The sequence below is a fragment of the Hyperolius riggenbachi genome, chromosome 3 (genome assembly GCF_040937935.1).
Source record: "Hyperolius riggenbachi isolate aHypRig1 chromosome 3, aHypRig1.pri, whole genome shotgun sequence".
NCBI lineage: Eukaryota > Metazoa > Chordata > Amphibia > Anura > Hyperoliidae > Hyperolius > Hyperolius riggenbachi.
Window position 1 is genome coordinate 183,291,973 of NC_090648.1, and position 25,090 is coordinate 183,317,062.

The following is a 25,090-nucleotide window of genomic DNA, read 5'->3' on the forward strand; positions in this document are numbered from 1 at the left end:
CGCACTGGATTGCTCTGGCCCTGGTGGGCCGATTTTCATATTTTTTTTTTTAAAACACGCAGCTAGCACTTTGCTAGCTGCGTGTTGGGGACGCTCGCCGCCGATGCACCATGACCTGCCACGTAACAGGCCCCCCCCCCCCCCGAGACCCTGTGCGCAGCCTGGCCAATCAGTGCCAGGCAGCGTTGAGGGGTGGATCGGGACTCCCTATGACATTATCATGATCGTCGCCATAGCGACGGGGAAGCCAAACAGGAAATCCCATTCTGAACGGGATATCCTGTTTGCTCTGATTGCCGGAGGCGATCGGAAGGGGCGGGGGATGCCGCTGCTCAGCGGCTATCATGTAGCTAGCGCTAGGCTAGCTACATGATTTTAAAAAAAAATGTTAAAAATAGTGCTGCGCAGCCACCCTGGCGCAAACAATAGAACGCCAGGGTGGTTAATAAAAACACTGCTACTGTACATAAAACCCACACATTTTATCTGCCTATTTTTCCTGGTTATCACAACTTTTTAATTATGTCCCTAGTACAAAGTATGGTGACAATATAGTATTTGGAAATAAAGGTGTATTTTTTCTTTGGTGTTTTTACGTGCACGGGAATGCACGTGCGGGAGAGCGCATGCGCACAGCAGCAGCAGCACTGTCTGACTAATAAAAATGTCCTGGAGCCATTAAGAGGCTCTAGCAGGATGTTTTTATAAGTTAGCTTGTCATTAAGTGGCTAAGATATATAAAAAAAATCTTCACTTGATTACTGCTGGTAAACAAAATAAATATGTAATTACAGATTAATATGTTTTAGTCCCCCTTCACACTTGATAGAATTGCATTTTTCCAAATTCACGTCTGCTGCACATCTAATGCAAGTCAATGGCATAGCACTTGTGTGTTTTAATGCACATTTTTATATCTGATTTTTCTGCACAAAAAAAAGGCAATGGAAATGCAAATGTTTGCATTCCAAGGGCTTGATTCACTAAACCGTAATAACTCATATCACGGCCGTTTTCGCCCGCATTTTCGAGCTTGCGCGCAATTGCAAATTTGCGCGTGAAAACTGCCGCAAATGCACGTGCAAATTCGCAATTGTGCTCACAAATTCAAAAGCCGCATGTGAAAATGGCTGTGATATGAGTTATCACGGTTTAGTGAGACACAATAATGGGTAGCACCAGTACCAAAACAATAATGATATAGCTCATGAATAAACATATAATGAGTGTGCAGAAGGGGGATCAAAAACACCAAGATCTATCTCAAACAAAGAAAATCCCCTAAAGAACCGCACCACACAACTTATAATATAGAAAATATGAACATGAGCTTTTATTGAACAATGGGTTACAGAAATGATATAAAATCAAATTAAAAACATCAAGCCCGGATACACACAATAATAAATAACAAATCACTGTATAAATGACAATAGTATAGCCCCATCCCTCCTCAGATCCCCAAAATATATCTATAATAGACCCAAGAGGTAAGTAAAGTGACAAGTGCAAATGTAGTCATGAACATACAAACATGCAGAATAGTATGTGCAAATACAGCAAAAAGTGCCGGTTGGAAAGAACAGTGAAGTAATGAATTAGAATAAGAGTCCCCAGCAAAGGGGAACAGTGTGAGTGCCAAGATGAACGGAGGAAAACCTCAAGTGCAGGTGAGAGAAGGACTTACCACCGGAGGCAGGGAAAGAGGAGGGCAGTGCGGACGCGGACTCTACCTTCGCGATTCGCCGCCAACTGCGGCTTCAGCTGGGCATAATGAAGGCCGGAGCGTCCCTGACTTAAATAGGAAGTGCGTCACAGGAAGGGGCGGGTAGTCACAGTAAAGTCTTGTACGTGGCCACGTACAAAGAGATCAGAGCGATGCGCTCATCTGGAGCGCAGCGTACCGTCCCTCATGGACGCAACAGTCAGTGGGAAGCGCCGTCATAGCAACCAATGTAAACAAAATTGCAGCGCAAGTGCGCTAGACATATGCAAGGAAGAAGAGACAGGAAAGAGCAGCGGAAAGTAGGCAAAATTGCCCATACATAAGCTTAAAATTACACACACACACACAAAGCGATATTCTACATGATACATTTCGACAGATGAACAGCCATTAACAATATTGTACAATATCCAAAAAACCTTAAAGCGGAATAACACAAGCATATAAATAAAGCCATCAAGTGGCCACAGACAGAAAATGACATTTAATATCAATTCTCCAATAGAAGATCCACAATTGGACTGAGACATTGTGGCCTTCTCAATCTGCTGGTAAGTCGATCACCACAACATCAGGAGAAAAATATAAGACACTACTGAGGCACTTAATAAATAAGGAGAAAAGAAAAAGGGTTAAATGCGTATAAACTGGTCCTGCAGCAGCAACATCACCGCCCTGCTGTACCCCATATATAATGAAAAAATCCAACCACCTAAAAAGGTGGCAAACGAGAGGGGGAGAGGGAAGAGAAGAACCTCATCTAAACGCACATGATTAAACAACCTGGAATAAATGAACCCTAAGTGAATCAAGTAACAATCAAAAAAAAAAAAAAAAATATATATATATATATATACATAAAGATCTCCAAAAAACAGTCGGAAAGGCTCAAGATGAACTAAGCAATGAGGAACAACCCTTGTATATGTGATAATATACCCGTAAAAGTGTGCCATGATGAAGGTAAACCTCCGTTCATCTTGGCACTCACACTGTTCCCCTTTGCTGGGGACTCTTATTCTAATTCATTACTTCACTGTTCTTTCCAACTGGCACTTTTTGCTGTATTTCCACATACTATTCTGCATGTTTGTATGTTCATGACTACATTTGCACTTGTCACTTTACTTACCTCTTGGGTCTATTATAGATATATTTTGGGGATCTGAGGAGGGATGGGGCTATACTATTGTCATTTATACAGTGATTTGTTATTTATTATTGTGTGTATCCGGGCTTGATGTTTTTAATTTGATTTTATATCATTTCTGTAACCCATTGTTCAATAAAAGCTCACGTTCATATTTTCTATATTATAAGTTGTGTGGTGTGGTTCTTTAGGGGATTTTCTTTGTTTGAGATAGATCACAGTTTAGTGAATCAAGCTCCAAATGTGAAAATCTGCATACAAATGTATGCATACAATGTCATGCAAATGAACTTCATAAATATGCATAGAAAAATCAGAATGCAAAAATTGTCATCAAAAAACGACAACAAAAAAAGAATAGGATGCGAAAAAGGCAAAGCTCAGTATTGCAAATACAAAAAGTCAAAATCGTAGGGATAAGTATTAAGGCACCCTTAAAGAGCTCCTGAAGAGAGAACTATGTGGAGGCTGCCATATTTATTTCCTTTTAAACGATACCAGTTGTCTGGCAGCCCTACTGATCTATTTGGGTGAAGTAATGTCCGAATCACATCAGAAACAAGCATGCAGTTGATCTTGTCAGATTTGACAAAAATGTAAAAAAAAATCCTAATCTGCTGCATGCTTGTTTAGGGTCTCTGGCTAAAAGTATTAGAGGCAGAGGATCGGCAAGATAAGAGGAAATAAATATGGCGACCTCCATACACCTCTGGCTTCAGTTTCCCTTTAAGCAATTTGTGTACTATGTAAATAATAATAATAATAAACTGAGTTTATGAAATGAGTTTATGAAATGATCATATTTATTTTCTAGAGAAACCAAATTCAGGGAAGGGATTGTTTCTTTATGCATATTAGTAATATAACATGCAACCTTTGCGTATTCTGCTATTGGACTACTGCACCCAACATGAGACGGTAGAGTATGTTGGCTGGGTTTGTTAAACAGCAGCTGGAGAGCCACAAGTTGCCTAATCCTAAATTAGAACATCATCTGTATTGCTTGACGCAGGGAGTCTTAAATGTCAAAGTGAATCACTCTGGTATTTTCAGAGCTCTGAAAGTACAAGTATTACGTTTGAGGAGTCCCAGAAGGCATAGCATGCTGACACTGTTCTCTCATAAAAGAAGATACACCATCAAATTATACTAAACAACGGAAACCAAAAGCTTACTCAACTCTTTACACAAAAAGAGGTTACTTGTGGTAGCAAAAATTGGGAATTTACAAAAAATAAAATCTGTAGTCTTTATGAAGACATAATCATACAAATAACTGCACCAATATTTAAAATATAAAATACAGCTCCTATGATACATTTAACAATGTAAATTGGGGAGAGGGAAGATTTTACAATAAGCAAACATTTGATTAAATAATGTATAAAGTACTGTACTAGCTCCCCCCATTAGGGTTGCACCATCCTTCAACATCTTTAAGAAGGCCCTCAAAACGCACCTTTTCATCCTAACCCAATCCCCCCTACCCCCAACTGTTGCTCTAAACCTGCAGCTGAACGCTGCACTCTGGTCCCCTACCTTTCATGTCCCTACCTCTTCCTCTAGCTTGTAAGCCTTTGGCAGGGTCCTCCTCCTTGTGTCTCCTTCCTGATCAAGCACCTCCATCAACATACACCCATACTATAGAGTGAACTCAACTTGCCTAATCTTCATGCACCCATCCAGTGACTAAGCATTACCTTGTACTCATACTGTGCTGCGTGATCTGGTTTGCTTGTATTCCTGTATTGTCTTATTGCTGTATGTCACCCCTAAATATTGTCTGTAACCATAACTAATGTCCAGCGTTGCATAATATGTTGGGGCTTTCCAAATACAATAAATAAATATTGTTAAAATTAGCAATGTTATTCATCAACTTATTTTCAGTAATATTCCAGTAAGTTTTATGGGCTTGACTTTCTTTTTGTTACGACACTAGGGTTGCAGGCACAGACCAATTTATGGGCAAGCCAGTATTAGTCCTTTGCTCTTGCACATATACTAAGGATTATTTTGTGAGGCCTAGTGCACACCAAAGCGGTTCTGCTGTGGTTTGCTATCCGCTTGCGGGTGCGGATCCGCTAGGGTAATGTATTTCAATGGGCTGGTGCACACCGGAGCGGGAGGCGTTTTGCAGAAACGCATACTCCCGGGCTGCTGCAGATTTTGGATTGCGGATGCGTTTCTGCCTCAATGTTAAGTATAGGAAAAACGCAAACCGCTCTGAAAAACGGTTTGCGTTTGCCAGGCGTTTTTTGTTACAGTAGCTGTTCAGTAACAGCTTTACTGTAACAATACATGAAATTTACTACACCAAAAATGCTTCACAAAACCGCAAAATGCTAGCTGAAACTCTACAGAAAAATAACAAAAAAGCGTTTCAAAATCTGCTAGCATTTTGCGGATCTGCTAGCGGTTTTTGGCGTGCACCAGGCCTAAGTGCATAGTGCAATGAATCACCATCAACTTTTTAACAAATAATAATATATGCATAATACTGCCTTTTCTACTAACCATTGATAGCAAAGTCAATTTGCATGTAAGCTTTTAATTTTGGTGGTGTAACACTAAATGTGGCAACACACGTTACAACTAAAACATTGGATTTTGCACCAATTTGATGAAAACAAAAATTGATTGGAATTGCCGTTTTTCTCTATAATTGTAGATCAGGAAGGGTGGAAAAATTCAGAAACATTTTTTCAAAAATTGAAATATGCGTTTTAGGTTGTATGAAATTCTTTTAACCAAAGAAATTGTACAGCTACATTCAAGAAGAAATTGTACTTGTGTTAAAAAAAAAAAAATAGAATGGAAGGATTTGATCATTGGAAGAAATGTTATGTGTTTGAGATCAGTAAATTTGGAGTTGATTAGTGAACAAAGTATTAAGCTGTAGCGTTTTTGACAAGCCAGGAACACGTCATAGAATGAGCCATTATTAAAGTTTCGGCAATAATAAAATTAATAGAATGTACATCAATTATAATAAAAATATGTTCTAATGGATGCAATTGTGAGGAGTGGGAAGGTTGACACCAGGATTTCTATTTGCTGCTTCTTTACCCACTGGTTTGTTGTTTTGGCTGTGTGGTTTTTTGTTATTGTTATGGTGGAATAATAATCCACAATTTTACTTTCAATCTAATTTTTATGTTGTAATTGATAATTGTTGTTGTGAATGTGTCAAAATCGAATATACGTGTGTGGTACATTGGTTCCATGAGTCAAATTTGTAATTTGAGTGGAGAAAAAATTAAATTATCAAATCGAAAAAAAATCTGCTCATAGTATTCATAATCTCTTGGCCCTTATACTACATGGAAGTGGGAAAAATGGCCAATCAAAATTAAATATGTATATGCTACTTAAGGCAGGGTTCACAATACAGCCCCCCAAAAATATGCATTATTAATTCCAATCCACTCTCCTACCATCTCCATCATCGCACATCTCCACACTCCATCCAGATAATTCTCTCAAGGGTGATACACCTTCTGGAAAGTATTTGATCGTTACATTTCTGGACCCTGTAAGATGTCCCACTAGATGCTTTCCAAAACATTTAAGTCCTCTCCAAGATCGTTTTCCCAACACGTAGAAAATGTGGGTAGTTCTTCACTTACTGGCACTATAAGCCGTATAATTTTATGTGGGAATATGATGCACCTTCACCCTCCTATAGCATATTTTCAGAGTCTGTCATTGGCCAAGATGTACTACTTAAAGTATATGAAAAGAACTACTAATGCAATAAGATAGTTGTACAGTGCATAATGAAACCTGTACGTAAAAATACATTTTCTTCCCAGCAACTCCTCTAGCAGCCTAATCTCCCCTTTGTCACTATGCCTCGATTCATCAAGACTTATCGAATTCGGTAAAATACCAAATTCGTTAAGTTGATTTCAGGATTCCTCAAATTTATCTACAGCTGTTAGCGAGCATTCGGTAATAATTCGGTAATCATTCGTTAGTGATGCGTTAAAACGGAAGAAAGTGCAATTCATGAAAATGAAAGTGGGCGTGGTTTAGCGTTACATTTAGGATTAGTTATCTCCTTCACTGCTCTGTCGTTATTCCTGTCAGATCATTGCTGACAGAAAAGATGAAGCAATTTGAAGTGGTTATGTATCAGCTGAGAGTGATTCAAAGGCGCAGAAAGGCAAGAATAAGGCCTAGAACCATATCAATTTGCAAGAGAATGGATTTATTTGATATATCAGGACATCTGCATTTCTCTTGAATCATCTTGTAAGAGAACACAGGCAGTGCCAGGGTTAAATAATTTGCTAGCTGCACTATATTTTTTACAAAAAGGCTCCCATCAAGCCGTAGCTGGCGAAATTGTGGGATTGTCCCAAGCAGATTCCAGAATCCTGGTCCAGGTGTTAAACGCTATTCAGAATGTTGCTACATGGTGTTCAAAGGACTGCCTTTTTACCCACAATTCCATGGGAATCTTATGGCCTTGTGTTAAATTACCGCTGTAAAATGAAAATATCGACATGTTACCAAATGGTTACCGAATTGTAATCGATATTTTATTGAATTCACACCGAATGCGAAAAACCTTGATGAATACAACTAGAAATCGATAAACTTCGAATTCGGTAATTTAACAAACTGGAAAAAGTTATCGAGGCCTATGTCCCCATGGAACTTACTTAACTTGTTTACACTTCATAAATCTCCCCCAATCAGGGTCTAGAGATGATCTCTAAAGGACACGTATAACTTTAAAAGTTTAAAAGTTACTTACCTCAGTATGGGAAAGCCTCTGGATGGTCCAAAGGCTTTCCTGATCTATCTTTGCCCCTCTGCTCCTGTTCTGGGACCCTCCAAACAATGTTTGACTTTAATATCAAAGATTGCTTGCGGCCATGCTCCCTCCATGTATGAGCGTGGCTGCTCTGCGCAGGTGCATGGAGCAGCTTGTGCGTGTCTTTTTTCTCCATGGAGGAGTTGCTCTGTGTGACTGTGCAAACATAAATCCACTGGTGCCTGCGCTTGTACACAAAAGGGAAGCTCAGCCACGAAGATGAAGATGGTCCTATGCCGGCAATAAAGAGATCACAGTGATCGGGGAAGCCTTTGAAGCATCTAGAGGCTTCCCACTAATGTAAAGTATGTACATGTTTTTTAAGTTACAGGTGTACGTTTACCTTCATGTGTTGGATAAAAGGGTTGATGGCCACAAGAACAAACCCAAAGGGCCTCTTGCACCTTCAGAAAACCCTTATTATATTAGCAACAAGTGGAGATCCCAACTAATGCCTCCATCCCAATGCCCCTATTCATACAGTTTTTCCCCTGATCGGGCTATTTTCCAGTTTAACCCACTATTCACTGTCCACATTTGTACACCAATCCACAATGTGTGTTAAGACACTAGTATAATCATATAATGACAAGTCTTACCATAACTGGGCTCAGCCATATGTATTTATTCAAAATTGACATTATTTCATTAACTATACATGCAAGCATCACTGAAATTACATTAAGTGTCATCTTACTAATACAATCTGCACAATTACAATACTTTATTCTTAACTGTGTTTTTGGCAATTCTTACTCCCCCACATTGTTTTGCCAACATTTTGTGTCTACTTTGGAGAAGACAACTCCAGCAAGCAGAAGAATCATCCCCAAAACAATATCAACATCAGGCCACTTCCAGGACTGCTTATATTACCATAAAATAAAAATGATGCAGCAAAATATTTAAATAAAATTGTTTATACTGCCTTCATTTGAGTTATTGTTGGAAATATCAATGTCAAGTCAAAACTATTAGCATAGTCTGTATTTTAAACTTTACACGGTAAAGTAAAAAAAGTAGTAGTGCATTATATACATACATACGTACACACACACATATACAGTACATGCATTAAGCACTTCAGGATCACAGGTTTTTCCCCTTAAAAACCAAAAAAATTTTCACGTTTCAGTGCTCCTCCCATTCATTCAGCGATAACTTCATTGTTACTTATCACATTGTAATGATCTATATATTGTTTTTTTTCACCACATATTAGGCTTTTATTGGGTGGTACTTTTTGCTAAGAAATATTTTATTTTATAAGCATTGTAAAGAGAGTAATAATGAAAAAGGAAAAAAAAATCATTTCTCAGTTTTTAGCCTTTATAGTTTTAAAATAAAATGTGCTTTGATACATAAAACCCACACATTTTATTAGCCCATTTTTCCCGGTTATTACAACATTTAAATTGTGTCCCTATCATAATGTATGGCGATCATATTTTATCCCGAAATAAAGGTGTATTTTTTCCATTTAGGGATTTTTACCCACTCGAGGACCGCGGTGTTAAACCCCCTTAAAGACAAGGCCATTTTTCTTCAATTGGGCCACTGCAGCTTTAAGGGCTCGCTGCAGGGCCGCACAACTCAGCACACAAGTGATTCCCCCCTTTTCTCCCTACCAACAGAGCTTTCTGTTGGTGGGGTCTGATCGCTCCCCAGCTGTTTATTTTTTTTTTATAAATATTTTTTATATTTATTTTTAAATAAATTTACTCTTTTTCACCCCAGGTCCTTACCTCCCTCTGCCTATCTATCACAGCGATCGGCTGTGATAGGCTTCAGCCTATAACCACCGATCACTTCTGTGTCCCCCTGGGGGACAGCCGTGTTACATGGCTGTCCCCAGTACAGCGCTGCCTTAGATCGCAGCGCTGTACAGCCTAATTAGACAGCTCCGCCTTCCAAGCGTAGATGCGCGCGCAATCTCCTGCTAGCCCCAAAGAAGGCTGTTCATGCCAATTGGCATGGAGCGGTCGGCAAGTAGTTAATACTATTTCACGTATTACAAGACTTTGTTTGCAAAATTAACAGTAATATACCGTCATGACATACATATTAGAACAATCCTTAAAGCGGACCAAGACCAAATATTTTTTTAATTCAAAATATTTAGTTGCACCACTCTGACATATACAAAGATAAATAAACACTCCTTCAAGCCTATGAGCATTTCAGTGCATGCTTTTCACCCTTCTCTTTTCATTACTAGGGTTATACAGGTGGCAGCCATTAGCAATTCCTCCTTTGCTGGAGACCATCTACTAAACCAGTTTGCCGGATTCTGTCCCGGCAATATGTAAGGAAGGGAGGAGTTCCTCCAATAAATGTAAACTATTTTATATTTGTCATCATGCAGCTGAAAAAAGGCTGCTATTTTTTATTATAATTTAGAAAATAGATTTTATTTCTGAAATCTTGTATTTTTAATTTAGGTTCACTTTAACCCTTTCCACTCAGAGTTTTTTCCTAAAGGGAGTCGTTTCTGCTCAGAGTTTTTTGTTACAGAAATGCACTCTCCCTCTTACTCTCTCTCCCATTTTAACATGGAACAGAACATAGTAACATGGTATATCTTATTTTAACCACTTGCCAACCGCACACTCATACCGTGCGGTGGCAAAGTGGTAGCTGGAGGACCAGCGACGCACATCTGCATCACCAGGTGCCTCCCTAATTAATCAGGAAAGGCCGCTCGCACGAGCGGCGGTTTCCTGTTAGATCACGGAGCGGGTCTCCGTGAATAGCCTGCGAGTCGCGATCAGCTAAATGTAAACGCAGGAGACGTTTGTCACCTTTGTTTACATTGAACGGCGCTGCTGCTACAGCAGCGCCGTAAGGCAGATCGGCGATCCCTGGCCAATCAGCGGCCGGGGATCGCCGCCATGTGACAAAGGACAGCCTGTCACAGGACGGATAGCGTCCTGTGCAGCCCAGATCACCACGGGTGAGAGGGAGGAGAGTGAGGGGGGGAATTTCGCCGTAAATGGGGGCTTTGAGGTGCCCCCCCCGCAACACCCAGGCAGGCAGGAGCGATCAGACCCCCCCTGCACATCATCCCCATAGGGGGGAAAAAAGGGGGGTGATCTGATCGCTCTGCCTGCAACCTGATCTGTGCTGGGGGCTGCAGAGCCCACCCAGCACAGATCATAAAAAACCACGCTGGTCCTTAAGGAGGGGAAAAGCCTGAGTCCTCAAGTGGTTAAAGAACACATTATAACGTTTAATTTAATACCTTATTTGGACAGTTTGGCATCTTCTATTGGCTGGTAGCAGAGAAGAAAGACAAGGTATGGTAAATTTTACAGCAATTTCCTGGGTGTAATCCTGGCTTGCGTGAGCACGTTTCGCAATAATAGGTGGTTTTATGCCTGTCACTCGGTGTCTTCATGTCAATACACACAATGCAATCCTTGGTATTTCGATTGGGAATTAGAGCAATGAAATGCTGGCTACTATTTAGACGCTCCTCCACGTCCATTGCATAGGATGCTCCTCTATGCAACTTTGCAAGCAATCTGCAAGAAATCTGCAATGGAATCTGCAAGGAATCTGCAAGAAGGAATCAGCAAGAAGGAATCAGCAAGAAGGAATCTGCAAGGAAAATGCAATGCATTGGTCACTTCCTGGTAGCGCTGATCGCACACTTCTGGTTTGGGGCAGGGGGGGGTACCACCTGTGTGGGCATGTACTCTTACATGCCCACTATACAAGGGGAGAGAGATCGGACTTTGCCCCCCGCAGATGTGCCTGTAAACACCCGCTGAAATTATGTCCCGCATAGCGGGACATACGAGTGCAACGGGAAATTTGCGATGTCCTGCTATGCGGGACATACGAGTGGAAAGGGTTAAGGTAACTATTATGTAATTTTTTTTTTAATGATGTCATTTTTAACAAGTGTTTTATTTTGGTAACTATGTGGAATAAAATAAAAAAAACGAATAATTTTTCTAAGTAAAATAGTATAGTAATGTAATTGGATGTATTTTTACTTTTTTGACCACAAGATGGTGGTACTGTGACTATGTTCTATAAATAGAAACACTGAAAGGTCAGGGTTTTTTTTTTTTTTTTGCAGAGAGCTTGCATCTCCTTGCTGCAGGCTCTCAGTCGTCACAGGTACAGTGATCGGGTTTGGGAACAGCAGATTCTCATACCCCAATCACAGATGGCGGAAATTGCAACGGTGAGTCGAATGAACAAGGCGTGGGGATCGTGAATGTGGTGGTAAGTAAACAGTATGCATATATACGCCCCTGATCTGCATGTGAAGTGTACAGGGGCGTAGATATGCGTACCAAGGATCCTGAAGTAGTTAAAATAAACAGTAATAAAGAAGTAAAAAAATGAAAAAATTAAGCCAGTAGCAATTAAAAAGAAAAATGTATTAACAACTGCTAAGCAGTACAAAACTTAAAACCAATAAACAATAGTATGATCGTAACCCCAGACTTAAACAAAATTGTCTTGCCATTACAAAAGTCCTGGTCTTCAAAACATTGTTTCATCATATCCCTATTGTTCATGGTATGTTCCGATCCATTCAGAGAAAGGCTGCTGATATCAAGCAAGGTCATAAAATTCCATCTGTCCATGTGATCTATGCTAACGTGGTAGCTGAAGATACAGGTGCTTTCACTACCGTGATGGCATTATCTGTTAGATTGGCCAATGCAACACCTTTCATCACTCTGCATGCCTTTTAGCATTGCACAACCCTCTTTGTTATCAGGGTTGCTTCATATGGGCAGTAAATGCCCATATATGGGCTTCATATGGGCAGTAAATGCCAGATGCCTTATATCCAACCTTCAGAAAAGAGTATGTAGGCAAAGTGGTGCCAGGGCATGCTTTTGGATTTTGCTAATCCAGCTAGTCATTGTAAAGCAGTCTGTACAAAATGGATTGCTAGAATACAAAATAATCACTTACGCTCTCATAGGACCCTATACAGTGTACATAAATGTATGGTCTGTAAGTTACAATTGTCAGGAGAACCAGGGAAATTTTCTGTTTTATAATTAAAGTACTTGCTTCCACCTTCTTCTGTCATAACCAGTCAAAACACATGGGCAAGTTACACCTCTGTCAGTATTATTTCATGAAGTCTTGGTTGCGGATTTTCAAAATCAGGTCATTTCTGAGAGCGGCACTTTGCCAATCATGAATTGGAAATGTAAAGTGGAATGCATCCGACCAGCAAAAAATAAATCTGGAGAAAAAATAAACAATAATAAAATCATTTTGCAATTAAAGAGACGTAAACCAGCAAAGGCTGATAAAGGCTAGCTACTGTATATGAAGTAGTTGCAGAAGCAAGGTAAGAAATAAAGGTAGACTTTGGGGAAATAGATATATCAACATGATATTTGAATGTCACCTGTTATCTAGGTGCAAAAGTGTGAGTTTCACCACATGCCCACAATAGATGCATTTTAAAAAAAAATAGTCTTGGGACTATAAAGGGGCAAGTAGATCAAGGATTATTACAATGCTTTAGAAGTTGACATCAGGGTCTTATTGGGTATTACTAAGGGGAGTTGATTAGGCGCTGCTATTGGCTGTTCTAATAGGGGATTAGCATGATGGCCACCAATGCCACATCTGGAATGTTACATAATCTACTTAAAATACATATATTCCGTGATTGGAGAAATGTACATGGTCAACTCCTTAAAGGGTGGAAACCTATTTCTGCATTCTCTACCTTATACGAATGAATGTATATTTATGATGTTGAAATGACACACAAGTGTCCATACTGTAAATGTTATGGCCACTAAAATAGATTTATCCTGTCAATTATGTGCCATTTTACTTGTGATATGTTAATAAAATTGACTAGCACCTGAGATCCACTGCTAATACATTGTAATGATCCAAACAGTACTTGTGGATAGCTCTTCCCAAGGAAAGATATGAGGTTCAAACAGGGTGACTCTGTAGCTGGTTCTCCGGGTCCTCTTCTCTTTTAAATCTCAACCTCACAGCAAAACAAAGGAGTAATCATAGCATAGCCTGTCTTGGCATATAAATCCGGTGGCCTTCACCAGGAAGGAATATTGAGCCCCCATGAATATTTGGTGGGATCACCAGCCTTCACCATGTGTTAGTGCTCTGATAGGTGGCACGCTCACCTGATCAGTACACTGCCCCAGCCTACAGACAGCACACTCAGCTTGTGGTATATTCCCTGGCAACAAACACCATCCAGTATCGACCTCCACTGACACTACTATCCTCAGAAATATAAAGAAATCATCATAGTGCAGACAGCTATAAAAGTCCTAACAGTACTCACAACCATCACACCGCCACAGACACAAGCTCCTGACCCTTTATGAATGCTGCCCACCCTCACAGACAGCTGTAACGGCTTTGCAGTGTGAATGGCTGGCTTGCCTTTCTTCCTGCACTATTCCCGAGCCAGTCTTTAGTGTTCCTCCAAACTATGTACAACTTGATCTATGGACTGGAAAGCCTCATATAGTGTAAATCCATCAGTTTTATTAAATATAAAAGGTCAGGGTACTCACAAAACAAGTTTAAAACAAGAGCTTTGTATAAAATCTGAGGACGTCCCCTCCAGCGACAAACTGGCCACGTCCCGCTCTTAACTCCGCCACAATCAATAAGTATCTGAGATCCCCTGCTAATGCATTGTAATGATCCTTGATCTACTCACCCTTGTAAAGACCCAAAACTGTTTTTTCCAAAAAATGCAGAAAGAGCATGACTACTTCCAAAGTGGAAGAGGTGACAGCAGAATAATAACATAGAAGGCCATATTCAAAATTTTCAGGCCCACTTTGGAGTTTCGCTGTCAAGCACAGAAATGAGATGATATCCTGGAGGCACAGCTTTTTTGTGTTAGGCTAATACAAATTTTGTTTCTGTCACAAATACAATTTTTGGCAAATGAATGTTTGGTTGTAATTATTGTTTTAAGGTAAAGTGTTTGAACATTGCACCACACAAGTCTTGCGTAATTCATATTAGACAACTGAAGAAGAAAAGATTAAAAAAATTGTGCAAGAGCATATCACTAACTCTGATACACTCTGGTACACATTTACATGACTTGCCTCCAATTTTCCTTGCACTGGATTTAAATGTTTTGGCACTAAATTAAGTGGAAACAAAACACTTCAATTACCTCACAGTTATCAACAGTTTTTCTTCAGGGGGAACTGCCTTTCAAAATGTGGTCTTACTTTTCTGAAGGTCAGTTCAGATCAGATCCAGAAGCCAATAAAATCTAAAAGAAAAATGGGAATCACAGAGTTTACATAGGCAGTACTAAGATTTGAAACTATATAGGATGAAGAGAGGAGGGGGAAGGGTGGAAGGTGGTTGTAATATTACATGTGGTAGAAAGAATCTTCCATGAAACAAAAAAATAAATGAACACTTACATTTCAACGGACATGCTGCAGTATTTCTGAAACATGTAGGCTGCTGCAGATGGTCTGTACAGACTGTTCTATAGCGTTCCTTCCCATCCATTTCCTGCAGCAAAGAATGCATGCAGGTCCTCCTGTGTAGAGACTGCCTTATTCACATCATCAAAATGAGATCAAACCAAGGTAAATGATTTGAAATTCAGATCTTGTGTCGCTTTCACCAAACAAGCACCACACTGTCCTCTGCTCTAGATGATTTTCCACACCCACTAAAATTATGGGATGTGGTTAAAGTTCAGAAATAGGAAAAATGCCTATGAATGCCTATACCAATGCACCATGACAGCAATGCTTTGTTGAACTTGTTCATTAAAATGCATGTGCTTCTCAATGCATATATTCTGTGAAATTTTGGCTGAGGATTGTACTGGTTAAGGGCTCTTCTGTATTGAAACTCCGGCTGTAGAGATGCCATGCTGTCTGTACTTAACCTCCTTGCCGGTTATCCCGAGCTCAGCTCGGGGTAACCTGCGCAGGAGGATTTTTTCAGGCCCCGCTGAGCCGATTTCCATAATTTTTTTTTCCTACACACAGCTAGCACTTTGCTAGTTGCGTGTAGTACGTGATCGCCGCCGCTACCCGGCGATTCGCCGAGCCACCCCCCCGCCCCAGACCCCTGCGCAGCCTGGCCAATCAGTGCCAGGCAGCGCTGAGGGGCGGATCGGGATTCCCTGTGACGTCCCGACGGCATGCCCCTAAACCTCACTCTCAGAAGCTGGTATGGTGCATTTCCAATCCAGTGTAAGCCAAACATTCCTGAAAGCCATTAGCAGTCATGTTAGGTTTCCATTTGCCTTTTTTTCCAGCATAAGGGCTCAACCCCACTAGCAGCATTTTCTAAGCGCTAATGATTTGAAAAGCTCTTGCTAATGCAATGCTATGGGTAATCTTTATAAAATCACATTGCTCAAGTAGGATCACACCTATAACATTACATTAGCAGGAGCTTTTCAACTCCCAAGCGTTTTGTAATGCACTGCTAGTGGGTTCCAGGCTAAGAGCTATTTCCTCTGAATGATTTCTTGGTCAACAAGATCTTGCTTTGATTTCCATAATTCTTTTATTGTTGAGCCTTGTGCACACGCTAGACAATTCTAAGTTGAGGCAGCTGGTCGGGGCTTCCTCTGCAGAGAATCTAATGTGTACAGCAGCACCTGACCTCCTTAGGTGCCTCGGCCAGTGATCAGCCTGGTGCTGGTGGACTAAATTGGCCATCCACTAGCCCACAGCATTGTTCTCCCCACTTACCCAGCCTACTCAGTGCACTATGTTGTACAATCCGCCTTAAGCCCTCCTACCCCCCCCCCCCCCCCCCCCTGCACAGCAACACACACAGCTGTACAGTTTCAGCCTTGCACTGTTGTTTGAAGGATCGAGTCCTTTTTTGGTGACAGTCATCATGCATGTGTGTGTGGCTTTAGTGATGATCACTAGAAGTAGTAAAACGGCTAATCAAAATTCTATGCCTGTACCAGGCTTTACAGCTAATACTGTACATACTGGAGGTAGCAGGGATCACACAATGCTGCTGGTTTACAACTCAGTAAAGGCACAGAGTAACAGCTTATACAGTACATACTGGGGGTAGAAATGAACGGTACATAGTACTGTGAGATTACTATCAGTATAGGTACAGAGTAACACTTTATACTGTACATACTGGAGGTAGCAGAGATCAGCACATGCTGCAGCTAGTTTACTATCAGTACAGGCACAGAGTAATACCTTATACTGTACATACTGGAGGTAGCAGGGATCAGCACACAATACAGCTGGTTTACAAATCAGTAAAGTCAGAGAGTAACAGCTTATAATGTACATACTGGGGGTAGAAATGAACAGCATACAGTACGGTGAGTTTACTATCAGTATAGGTACAGAGTAACAGCTTCTACTGTACATACTGGAGGTAGCAGAGATCAGTACATGCTGTAGCTAGTTTACTATCAGAATAGGTAAAGAAAAAGAGAGAGGGAGATCGAGAGCCCCCAATAGTGTATTATCGTTTTTATGACTAGCATAAAGTAAGAGAATTCTGAATATACTCACAAGTCTGGGTTGCCAATTGGGGCAACCACTTCAATCGCAGACGAGGAGGTTAGACCTGTCCTCGCTCAGGTTAAGAAGTCGCTCTCCGTAGGAGGAAAAAAAGGGGCGTCAACACCCATCCACCAGGTGGATCAAGAGGTAATGAGTATATGGAGGCGCCAGTAGAGTAAAAAATCAAATTTTAAAAGCAATAAAATTGAGGGTGGCAATGGTGGACTTGCTCACCCAACAAAAAGCACAAACACTGATTCAGTGTTATGTAAAGAACATACAAATTTAATTATTACTCCTCATAAAAAACAGAACGTTTGCAAACGTTCTGTTTTTTATGAGGAGTAATAATTAAATTTGTATGTTCTTTACATAACACTGAATCAGTGTTTGTGCTTTTTGTTGGGTGAGCAAGTCCACCATTGCCACCCTCAATTTTATTGCTTTTAAAATTTGATTTTTTACTCTACTGGCGCCTCCATATACTCATTACTATCAGAATAGGCACAGAGTGACAGCATATAATGTATATACTAGGGGTAGAAATGAACAGAGGATGGGGCACAGAGAAAGGCACACACAGAGGACAGCCCATAGAGAGGCACACATATAGAGAACAGGGCACAAAGGCACACACACACACACACGGAGGACAGGGCAGAGAGAGGCACACACGCAGAGGATGGGGCGCAGACAGAGGCACACACACACAGAGGACAGGGCGCAGACAGAGGCACAAAGCACACAAAAACGGACACACAACACAACGAACAGAACTACACAGAGAACACTCTTGACAGAAACTACTATCAGCTGGACAGAAATCTAGGCAAATGAGCTGAAAATGATGTGCTTTCTTGTGGATATTTAAAGTATGTGAAACCAGTTTTTTGTGCCCTGTGGAGGAATTTCCCAGATCAATAACCTAGTGATTTGCTTCAGCAGTCAGACATGAGCAAAAAGGAGGTCATCCTCAAAGGAGCTCACAATCTAATCCCTACCATAGTCATATATTTATATTGTGTACTGTATGTATCATAGCTTAGGGCCAATTTAGGGGGAAGCCAATTAACTTATCTGTATGTTTTTGGAATGTAGGAGGAAACCAGAGTGCCCGGAGGAAACCCACACAGACACAGGGAGAACATACAAACTCCTTGCAGATGTTGACCTTGCTGGGATTCGAACTGGAGACCCAGCGCTGCAAGGCAAGAGCGCTACCCACTATGCCACCATGTTGCCCACTATGTCACCGTGCTGCCCAGTTTACAGCAGTTTTGTGTGTCAGCCTCTCCCAAATAGACTAACATGACTCTCCTCCTCTGTCTCAAGTGGCATGATAATGGAACAGAGAGAGAGAAAGTTAAATAAACTTCAAGGGAACCTAAACTGAGAAGGATATGGATTTTTCCTTTAAAATAATACCAGTTGCCTGACTCTCCTGCTGATCCTATGTCTCTAATATTTTTAGCCACAGCCCCTGAACAAGCATGCTGATCAGGTGCTCTGACTGAAGTCAGACTGGATTAGCTACATGCTTGTTTCAGGTGTGTGATTCAGCCACTACTGCAGCCAAGGAGTTCAGCAGGACTGCCAGGCAACTGGTATTGTTTAAAAGGAAACATCCATATCCCTCGCAGTTTAGGTTCCCTTTCAGCACTGCACAGTTTTACATTTACATCCAGCATTTATCTCGTAGGACAGTGCTTTACAGCAATGTCACATGAGTGTCTGTACAGCCCAGAAGTTGCTACATTTCTAGAGGCTATGACATGTCACAGCAACACGAGTCTGTTCTCTCCCTCCATGCACGACTCCTGCTCCCCATCAGCCCTGCGCTCCATTCAAACACTGCTGTGGGTGGAGCTATAGTGTGGGCGAAGGGGCGACTGGGCGAAGGGGTAGAGCGTCTTGTTATTGTAAGCTCCCCAACCGCTGCACTGCAATCATGGGGTGCAGAAAGCAGTGGCGCTATAGCAACAGACACTGCCGATTAGGTTCAGTGGTGATGGGCGCTACGTGTCCTGAGGTTCAGGGCACAGTGGGTGGAGATCATCAGTGGGTGGAGCATGTGCTCCAGATCTTCAGCGCTAAAGATGCGCCTGATGTTACCATAATTATTCTAAAAAAATAGCAATATTGCTCTTCAAAATGTCCATACTGATGTGAAAATTGTCAATAAAATATCAATTTATTTAAAAAAAATTGTGGTTAGGAAGGTCTGTAATTGTAAACAGCCTTTGTCAGAGTGAGAAGATAAATGTGTTTAGGAGTTTGTGTGGTTATTGGGTGAAATATGTAGATTTCCAGATGGAGGAGTTATGAAGTAAACCAACCCTCTAATTGGCAAACACTTTATAAATAACTCATGACTAATCATAAGGTTTATTTATGTCCTCACACCCACATCTAGAGTTGAGTTCATGGCACTGCCTGCTGCTACCATTTTTTTATTTATTTAAATGGGCCTTGCTAATTTTTTTTAATGTTATTGTTTTTTTAAATCAATGGGGACCATCTTCTGCAAAGATAAGGTTCTCATTCATGTGGGAACCCCCCTTAGCTAAAATATATCACTCAGTCTACTTATTAAATTTCATGATGGTAGTAGCTGTATACCAGTGCTTGTGGCCTTACACGACCTTTGTTATTTTAAGATAGACATAAACTTAAAAAGTACTGTTAGGGCTGGAACACACTGGAGCGTTTTTATGAGCTTTTAGGGATCGCTTTCAATCGCTAGTGATTTTAATAAACGCTTTGCTAATGTAAATGTATGGGACATTAGCAGGGCTGTGGAGTCGGAGTTGGAGTCGAAGTCGGAGTCAGGGCAATTTTGGGCAACCGGAGTCGAAGTTGTGGTTTCGTAAACTGAAGAGTCGGAGTCGGGAGTCGGATGATTTTTGTACAAAATCCACAGCCCTGTTAAGTATTAGACTAAGGAGTCAAGAGTCGAGGAGTCGGAGCCATTTTGGGTACCTGGAGTCGGAGTTGGAGTCGTGGTTTCATAAACCGAGGAGTCGGAGTCAGAGTTGGAGTCGGAAGTTTTTTGTTCCGACTCCACAGCCCTGGACATTAGAGCGATTGTGATTAGGCAAATCACAATCGCAGGACTTTCAGCATTGTGGGAGCGTTTCTGTTGTAATTTATTGCATAGGAGCAGGGAAATACCTCCTAAAATTGCTTACAAAGCGCTAACACAAGCGAGTGCGCTTTGTTGTGGGACCCAGGCCTGACACACACTAACCATCACCCACCTATATGATCCTCTCAACCCCAGGTACATCTTCACACCAAAAGAGCATTGCCATTGAATGATATACATGAGCTTTTGGAAACCTGACAGTGGATTTCTAGGGATGGTAATAAATAAAATTATGCTGAAAGCCAGGCTGTTTTAATCCTTTATTTCAAAAGGGTTTATTCAAATGATACGTGCAGGTTTATGATATGTTTGCTGAATGTCTCTTCATACTAATTTGTATGAACTCAATGGGCTGTATTCACAAAACTTCTCATAAATGACTAATTTATCACCTAATTGATAAAAATAACCTTTCAGCACATTTACAAACAAAATAATCACTCAAAGTAAATTGTTCCTGAATAACTTCATTGCAATAATACTTTTCTTACCTTAATTATATTATATATTTGCTCTTTGGGAGCAAAGTAACAGATAATGTGAAAACAGAGGAAAAAGCTGTGTGAATCATGCCCAATATGACTATAAATGATAGCTGCATATGAGTGCATGATAACTTACTTTACTGAATATTCTGAAATGCTGCATTATATGACCTAATTTCACTTCCCATATTGCATCTCAAAATCCAAGTTGCGCAATACACTTGTTTCACATAGCAGATATTGAAGAATTTGCTAGTGCATTTTTATGCTTGCAACCTTAGTGGTATTTATACAAAACATTCCTAAAGGACTGTACCATAAGACAGAACTGTATGTAACAGATGAGGTCTGTGTGCTCTGGATCTACACTGTTTACAGTTCTGTTCCACACTTGCTTAACTTCCAGTAACCTCAGGTAGACCGCTTACATTCTGCACAATACCTACCTGGTATTTAGAAATAAGAGGTAATTTGGACAGTCTATACGTATCTTTTTTTTTTATTCAGTTTCATTTAATTTAGTTGTTAGCATTCTGGTCTTTCAGCTCTGATGTCTGAGTTTTGAATGTCTATGTACTACATATGGAGCTTGTATGTTGTTACCATCTTTGTATGGGTTACCTTATAAAAATAAACTAGTAGGTTAGCTGGGTTCCCCCAACAAATTGTGAGCCAATGGGAATGGAAAGCACTCAAGAACATTTCTCAGCACTACGTGTAAAATACTTATAGGATTAATGTGTTTACTTATCATAGAACAAAAAAAAAGAAAAATAGCAGACTTGTTAAACTACAACATAACGGCAAGAAATTGTGGGAAAATGGTGTTATGTGAGGAACCCAAGTAACAGCCAGTACCCAGCAGACATTTAACTCTCATGTGGACAAATTCATTTCTTAAACGTTGCACATTTACTTTTGTTCCCTTGGAACTACTAATGCGAATTACTAAGTCCAAACACATTCTCATAACTTTGTTTAAGTTTAGCAAAACTTTATGGACCTTTTCTAGCAGACTTCAAACTGAGGGCGGTGGATGGTGTAATATTTCACCTCATCTGTACCTTGGAGGTTTGGACCTCCAGTTTTAAAAATAATCTAGTTGTACTGCCAGAGGGTGTTTTCTGTAGTGCTACAGTTTAATTCTCCTGAGAACAATCAATGCCTTTTTATGTAATTGTTTGGCTAGTCTTGGCTTGGTCCATGCAATCTGGATGAATGAATAATTAATGAATCAGCCATTTCTTCTACTCTTTAACATGGACAATGAAACTGTCTATTTTCAAAGTGCCATCCAACAACACATCAATGAAATTTACTACTGGTCTCTGTGAAATTTCAAATTAACTCATGAATAAATAAACTCCAGTTACCTTGAGGCATTTAACCTTTTATTGTTTTTTTTATGCTGTCTATGATAAACTGTCAAACACTTGGATCCGCTTTCTGACAGCAGTCAGACCTCTCATATGAAAGTGTTTTTGGGAAGTGGTTGGATGGGTGTTCATACTGGAGAAACAAACCATGACTAGGATACATGGAAAAAAAAAACTACTACATTTAGTACACAAATATACCCTGTCCCAAGTCAATAACTCTTAACTGAAACACTTGTTTGACTTTCCAAAAAGGACAGAGTTCCTCCCTGTTCAGCATCGGGGGGTCCAAGGGTTAGGGATAAGTAGAGGGAGGGTTCTGTGTGAGAGTAGGGATAGGTTTAGTAGTAGTAAAATATCCATAATATTTACCAATGTCTAACAATGCTTATTTTTCATTGATTTATACTATATTTTGCGATTTTAGTTTCACCCTGAACACTTTATTATCGTCATTTTAATATATTTATTATTCTATTTCAGTTAAAGAAATGATAAAAATAACTTAAATATTTGGCTTTGCAATACTTAAAATAATTAAAAATGACTTTAGAAACGATTGCTAATTTTAACCTATATTTACTTTTAAACCAATATTTTCATTATCACTGCCAAAAAAACAAGGATTTCGGCTTCATCCTTTGCTCTTTTTTCACAGTGCCTCTTTTTCATGCAAGCCTTTGTGGAAAAGCTCTTGACATCCTGTGGGCTAGGTCAGCACAGGTAAGCATCTTGTTTATTAACCACTTGAGGACCGCAGTGTTAAACCCCCTTAAAGACCAGTCCATTTTTCTGTAAATGGGCCACAGCAGCTTTAAGGCCTCGCTGCAGGGACGCACAACTCAGCACACAAGTGAACCCCCCCCCCCCTTTTTCTCCCCACCAACAGAGAGCTTTCTGTGGGTGGGGTCTGATGGCCCCCCAGATGTTTATTTATTTTTTGTCAATATTTATTTTACTATTAAACTGTACTATTTTTTTTATTTTTATGTTCCCCCTCCCTCCCCTGCCAGCCAATCAGCGTGATTGTCTGTCAAAGGCTTTAGCCTATGACAGCCGATCACTTCCCTGCCTCTGGAGGGGACAGCCGCGTCAACTGGCTGTCCCCAGTACAGCGCTGCCTTAGAGTGCAGCGCTGTACAGCAATAAAAGACGGCGGTTTCACCGTTTAACAGCAGAGCTCCGCCATTAGAGCGGGGATGCGTGCGCATCGGTTCATGCGATTGCCCGCAAACCACGACCCAAAGACCTTACGCCGATCAGTGTTAGGCGGTCCTGGGGCGGCCACGCCCGTTGGCGTGACGTGGTCGGGAAGCAGTTCATTAACTCTTGCATAGATAAACACAAACCACACTGTACCCGTGGTTGGTTTATTTTTTAAATGCACGTTATTTCTTTTTTTTCCCCCTGCAGAATAGTTTTTTTTTTATATATCTACAAACACCTAGTGTCTGATTCAACTTCAGAAAATGCCAACAAGAAGAACTGGCAATTGTGCTAACTCATGTGATTTGCAACTCATATGACACAACACGGCAGATTCACAAAGCTTTTTTGTTGAATTATCTCACCTTACTTATTAATTCACAATTTATCCCTCCGTAAAATGACTTATGATTTATCGCTCCTTATCTATTTATCTCATGAATTATCTCTCCTTACTTGTTTATCTCATGCATTAGCTCTCCTTACAGTTAAGGTGAGAACTTCATGAAACCACCCCAATAACCCCTGCTCTGCTGGATAAATGTTAGTTTGAACGTTTTTTTTTTTTTTTTTAACCACTTAAGCCTATCTGGACTAACATTTTCGTCCAGGTAGGCTGCGCACACTCCCACGGGTCGTGCGCGCTCCCGCCGAAGGCCTGCTAGCCCAGCGATCAATGAATGGGATTATAGATCCCATTCATTTGTCAAAGCCCCCCGCAGAAAAGCCGACAGCGTCTCATCAGCCGCTGCGGTTTTTCTGAGTTACAAAATGTTTCCTGTCCTCATTCTTCTTCCTGGAAGCATACGATCACGCTTCCAGGACTTTTTCACTGTGGCCATCTTGTGGCCAAATAGTAAAACTACACCAAGATCAAATTTTTATAAATAAATTGATAATTTTAAATGTAAAAAAAGTGTTTACCTCCCACACTAAAAATAACCCACATAACATTTTTAACCACTTCACCACTGAGGGGGTTTACCCCCTGACCACCAGAGCAATTTTCACCTTTCAGCGCTCCTTCCATTCATTCGTCTATAACTTTATCATTACTTATCACAATTAAACGATCTATATCTTGTTTTTTCCACCACCAATTAGGCTTTCTTTAGGTGGGACATTATGCCAAGAAATATTTTATTCTAAATGTGTTTTAATGGGAAAATAGGAAAAATGTGGGAAAAAAATTAATTATTTTTCAGTTTTCGGCCATTATAGTTTTTAAATAATGCATGCTACCGTAATTAAAACCCATGAAATGTATTTGCCCTTTTGTCCCGGTTATAAAACCATTTAAATTATGTCCCTATCACAATGTTTGGCGCCAATATTTTATTTGGAAATAAAGGTGCATTTTTTTCAGTTTTGCATCCATCCCTAATTACAAGCCTATAGTTTATAAAGTAACAGTGTTGTACCCTCCTGACATAAATATTTAAAAAGTTCAGTCCCTAAGGTAACTATTTATGTATTTTTTTTATTGTACATTTTTTAATTTTTTTTTATTACAAAAAAAAAAAAAATTGGGAGTGTGGGAGGTAATGAGTTAATTTTTTGTGTAAAAGTAATTTATTTGTATGTGAAAAATGTGTAGGGTGTAGTTTTACTATTTGGCCACAAGATGGCCACAGTAACTTTTTGTTTTAATGCGACCTCCAAGCG

The 25,090-nt window shown here is 40.3% G+C and overlaps 1 protein-coding gene across 3 annotated transcripts in view; it reads right to left on the minus strand.

Moving 5' to 3' along the window:
• Positions 1-25,090, minus strand: part of GALK2 (galactokinase 2) — a 306,129-nt gene that overhangs the window by 5,133 nt on the left and 275,906 nt on the right. Inside the window, exons 10-11 of one of the 3 annotated variants that reach the window (XR_011030292.1) lie at positions 14,867-14,968; positions 12,680-12,922 (exon numbers count right to left, since the gene is read on the minus strand). The exons of 1 other annotated variant lie outside the window; for it this stretch is intronic. The gene's annotated coding sequence lies outside the window, so the exon portion shown is untranslated. Of the gene's footprint in view, positions 1-12,679; positions 12,923-14,866; positions 14,969-25,090 lie in introns of those variants that run through there. One more of the 3 variants, XR_011030291.1, reaches the window with a different exon arrangement.